Source organism: Monodelphis domestica, chromosome 4 (assembly GCF_027887165.1).
Source record: "Monodelphis domestica isolate mMonDom1 chromosome 4, mMonDom1.pri, whole genome shotgun sequence".
NCBI lineage: Eukaryota > Metazoa > Chordata > Mammalia > Didelphimorphia > Didelphidae > Monodelphis > Monodelphis domestica.
Genome location: NC_077230.1, coordinates 271914183 through 271919662, shown reverse-complemented (window position 1 = coordinate 271919662; position 5480 = coordinate 271914183). Strand labels below are relative to the sequence as shown.

Here is a 5480-nt window from a genome sequence, read left to right as displayed (position 1 = left end):
GTGATCCTCATTGTAAGTCCATGGTATTTGAATTGTTTCTTTCTATCTATTCGCAGTATTTTTCTCCTTTCCTTGGGGACTTTTGAGTTTAGATATTATATTCCTGGAAGTGTCATTTGAGGATTTCTTTCTGGAAATGATCTTTGAATTCTTTCAATTTCAATTTTATTTTCTTGTTTGAAGATCTCTAGGCAGTTTTTTGTTTGATAATTTCTTGTACTATGCTGTCCCAACTGTTTTTTTTTTTTTGATCAAGGGTTTCAGGTAATCCAATAATTCTTAAATTGTCTCTCTTCGATCTATTTTCCAGGTCAATATTTTTTTTCAGTAAGTAACTTCATGTTTTCTTTTTTTTCCATTCTTTTGATTTTGTTTATTGTTTCTTGATTTCTCATGAAATCATTTGTTTCTAGCTGCTCAATTATAATTTTTAAGACCTTATTTTCCTCCATCGATTTTTGGATCTCCTTTTCATTTCTTCCATTTCTTTTGTCTACTTTTCCTCTGATTCTAGTTGTTTCTTCAAGACTTTTTTTGAGCTCTTCCAGAATCTGTGTTCAGTCCATATTTTTCTTTTGGACTTTGAATGTGTTTGCTTTGCTTTCATTTTCTTATTCTGTGTCTGTACCTTGCTATTGTCTCCATAATAATTCTTTAGAGGTAGATGCTTTTTTCTGGTTTTGCTCATTTTTCCTACCTTTTTATAGATAGGCTCAGTTTCCTGGAAGGTTAGGGTACCCTCTTAAACTTCAATCCTTCCTTGATGCTACCCTTAGCTTATTTTATGAGTTTCTGCCAGTTTTAGTTCTTCAGAGATGGTATGATGGCCTTAGGGCTGGGAGATCTGAGGGCCTCCTCCCACTGCTGATTCAATTAATTCTTGAGAAGCTGATATCTTAAAGATTTGCCTCAGACTTGGTGTAAGCTTTTGATATCACTTTGAACTTGATCAGGTCAGAGGCTGCTCAAATTCTAGCCCCAGGCTTAGGTGCAAGTTTCTGGTCTTACTGTGTACTTGATCCACTCCTGTACACATTTGATTGTCCTCTCCTGGAACTCTGCCCTGAACTCCTGGCAAAAGGATTCAGATCCCTCTTTTGAGTCATTCAACTACTCCAAACTGGGATCTATGTTCTTACCACAAAACCAGACTGTGACTCTTGGCTACTCTATGGGTCCACACAGATCAGCCCACTTCAGCACAGACTGTCTTGGGCTGTGTTATTAAGGGCTGTTCATGGGAAGAAACAAGAGGTAAACATATAAATATTTAAGTTTATTAATGGGCAAATGGGATAGAAATGAGGGTAACAAAGAGAAGGGAAATTTCTAAATCTTATCCCCAAAACTAATTCCCCCTAATAACTATCCTGTTGGTTAATTTCCTAAGAAAAATGAGTAGTTTCCCCAAAAAGAACCTCCCAAACAGAGTCCAGGTATGGACCAAGATCCCAGAGGTAAAGTCCAAATCCATTCCCACTAGAGACTGATGGTTCTTTTCTTGATCTTCACTCTAGCTGCCAAGCTAGAGAGACTGTTCAAGCAGTCTCTCTCTTCAATCTGGTATCTTACAAGAGCCAGATATCTCGCAAATAGGTGAAAATTACAGATACAATCAAATCTTCAGCAAGAAGACTGTTTTTCAGTTGGGACCACACCTCCCCTTGGAATGTTGACCCACAGTCCCCTATGATTCTGTGTCAAATGTCTCTGTCAATCAAAACACAGTCTTTCTTTGTTTACTACAGCTGGAAATTACAGACTTCAACATAGGTTTGAAATTTCAAGGGCTGTGGGTTGGCTTTGACCTCTATTTGCCCAGGCAGGATATCAGGGTCTAAATGTTGGCTTGAGCTCAGGTTTAGAACCTGAACACAGGCACAATAGATGTGGTGTGAGTGTATTTGGCTTCCTCTTGACTTACTCTTTACTCTTTGCTATAGCCTCTTGCTGACTCTGGTCCTTTCTCACCCCATTCCTCCAGATGTTCTCTGCCTACCTTTTGAGTTGTTCTTTTCTTGATGTTTCACTCCATCTCCTTGGTTGTTCTTTTGCTGCTGTATTCATTTTGTGGTGATATTTTAATAATGGTTGGAGAGGATTCTCATGATGACTCTGGTTTACCTTGCCATTGGGTCCTCCATGGAAGTCTGGTCTAATTTCTAGAAAGAAAATCTTAATGATCTTGGCTTTAGTGTTACACATAGTGGTGAGAATATTTTCCTTTGGACAGCAGTTAGCAATTCCATCTAAGTATCTTGATTCCTCAAAAGCATGTACAGTACTCAGTCTCCCATGAATCCTATTGAGTACTCAGTTAATTGAATCATGTAGAACATTCCTTGGGATGGTGGCAGCATAAAACATTGTACAAAAGAGAACTTCTCAGAACAAAGGATAGAAGAAAGTGGGAGAAGATGTAGAAGAGTCTAAGAATCAATACTCTCTTGTTTGATATTAAAGATTGAAGAGAGGATTGAATCCCTTAGGAGAAAAATTAAGCTCTGTGGTATAGTGAATAAACAATAAGATGCAATTTGTTCTCCCTGAAGAGTCTGATCCCCAGGAGAAAACTTGCAAGACCTTCTCTGTTTCCAATTTGGCCCATGAGATTTTCATCCCTAGAATAAAACCTTTAGTTTCTTATTACCTATTGACTCTGATGATAGCTCCAGGAGCTATTTATTGCCCTGAAACTGGAGCAAACTCTCCAGCTGAAGTCACAGTCAGAACCAATGATCTTATAGTTCAAAATTTATCCAAGACCAGTTCAGAGACTGAGGTATGTGTTCAGATTGCCTCAGTAGAAAAGGGGGTAACCGTGTCTCAAAGGCAGAATTATGATCACTTTTATCAGAACTATTTCTCCTTCAGGGGCTCAAAAACAGTAAGTACAAACACTGAAGTGCCCAGGCAGAAGAAAGATAAATGTGGCAAACCTTTTTGTCTTCTATTTTCTCCTTCATGTCTTGCCTGCCAGGAGAAAAGAGAATTTTATAAAGCATCACATCTGTAACTTCTGTCACTGATTCATTTGGTAGAGTTGAAGTGAGAGTGGGAAGAAAACATGCAAGGATAATGAGGACTTTGGCACCATTAAGACTCTATTGGTTCTTGGTGAAAAGATAATGAGAACCTTGGTACTCCTTAAGACTATATTCAGGCAATGAAGTTTTGGATCCATTCTGCAGGCAGCTACATAGATGGTTCAGTGGATAGAACTCTGGGAATTCAGTCAGAAAGCCCTGATTTTAAAACCACAATCAAATAGTTAATAGTTGTGTTACTTGGAACCATGTCACTTAATCTCTGTTTGCCTGGTTCCTCTACAAGAAACTGGTGATCATAATAGTACTTTCTTTCCAATATTATTGTGAGCATCAGAAGATAAATTTGTAAATCACTTAAGGCAACTATCTGTCATATTATAGGTGGTTTGTATATACCAGACATTATTATTTTTATTCTTAATAATAAAAAAGTATTATTTTAAATAATATAATTAATAATAAAATTACTTTGACCAAAGGCATTTTCAGAACATTTTTATGTATTACTTCATTTCCTCTGAAATGAGGACAATAATTAATCTTTACTTAAGTGACCAAGAAAGGGGGAAGGAAAGAATAAAGAATACTACTTTAATTTTTCTGATTTCTTTTTCCTTTGGCATTTGAGAAACATCAACTCTCATTCTGCAAGAGAAATCAGGAACAATTTTTTTGCAACCCTCCAACTAATGGAGACTCAGCTCAATCAAAGCCTCTGGATGTCTTGAGAATGATAAGAACATAATTGGCATGGTATAATGATGATGTGTTCAAAAAACTTCCCAAAATGGTCCATTTTCATAATTGGGGAAGAGCCTGTTGCTTCTAGTATGACTTTTCTCCTCTCCTTATAGATTCCCTCAAGAGGAAAATGGTTTGGGAAAATGACTCTTCAGTGACTGAGTTAATTCTTGCAGGCTTAACAGATCAACCAGATCTCCAGATCCTCCTATTCCTACTGTTTTTAGGGGTCTATGTGATCACTTTAGTGGGAAACCTGGGACTGATCATTTTAATCATGACGAATTCTCACCTTCACACTCCTATGTACTATTTCCTTTTCAACTTGTCTTTCATTGATCTTTGGTACTCCTCTGTCTTTACTCCCAAAATGCTGATGAATTTTATTTTAGCAAAAAATATCATCTCCTATTCAGGATGTATGGCTCAGCTCTTTTTCTTCTGTTTTTTTTTTTTGTCATTTCTGAATGCTACATGTTGACAATAATGGCTTATGATCGTTATGTTGCCATCTGTAATCCATTGTTATATAATGTTGTTATGTCCTATCAGGTCTGTTCATGTCTATTGAGTTAGGCATATGTAATGGGTTTTGCTGGTGCAATGGCCCACACTGTATGCATGCTGAGACTGTCCTTCTGTAATGACAATATCATAAATCATTACATGTGTTATGGGGTTGCCCTCCTCAAGCTCTCCTGAACCAGCACCTATGTCAATGAGGTGCTGGTTTCCATTGTTGTGGGCACTAACGTCATAGTACCGAGTTTCACCATCTTCACCTCTTATGCTCTCATTCTTTCTAGTATTCTGAGCATCAGTTCCAGTGAAGGCAGATGCAAAGCCTTCAGTACCTGTAGCTCCCACATAATAGTTGTTGCTATTTTCTTTGGGTCAGCTTCATTCACATATCTCAAGCCATCTTTCTCAGAGGCTGTGGACCATGGCAAAGTATCTTCAGTCTTTTACACAAATGTTGTGCCAATGCTAAACCCCCTCATTTATAGTCTGAGGAATAAAGATGTTCAAATTGCCTTTAGGAAAACCTTGGGGAAAATGTTCTACAGAATAAAAGTAGGATTTTCATAATGATATGATTTTTTTTTCTTTTCTCTTTAATTACAATTTTCTAAAAAAAAATCTTTACCATAATTCCTTTCCCCATATTTTTAGTGCCCAATATTCCATGAGAAAGACTTACTTCCTTTTGGTTTAAAGTTTCTGTGGGAAATGTGCTAAATTTAAAGTCAGAAATCAGAGTTTTAATCCTGGATGTTTTATCTCTATATTTGGACTCTGTGGACTCTAAGATCATTTATAAAAATAAATGTATTTTCTAATGCTCTCTGTGAAAATGCAAATATCACATGGAATTATTCAATAAATTCATATCTTAATTGTGGTAAATGACTCTGTCTTTGTCAATTGTTAATTATCATTAATTCAGTAAAAGAACACTTGAAGGTAATTTGCCTGGAACATAGCAATAAAATGTCCAAATGATGTAGATATAATATAGTCCTCTGCTCCCCATTCACAAATCATGCTTAACTGTCCACATAGAATTTTTAGTACTGTATTTTTTAAAGACAAAATTGATATTAAAATTGGATAAGGGCACAAAGTTTATTTTGTCCCCAAAACAAACCCAGAGTGGTTTTCTTTCACTTTCTCTGACTGAAACCCCAT

The 5480-nt window shown here is 36.6% G+C and overlaps 1 pseudogene; it reads left to right on the top strand.

The window, feature by feature from the left end:
• Positions 1 to 3915: 3915 nt before the first annotated feature.
• LOC100617176 (olfactory receptor 8B3-like) lies at positions 3916 to 4880 on the top strand (annotated as a pseudogene).
• Positions 4881 to 5480: the final 600 nt, after the last annotated feature.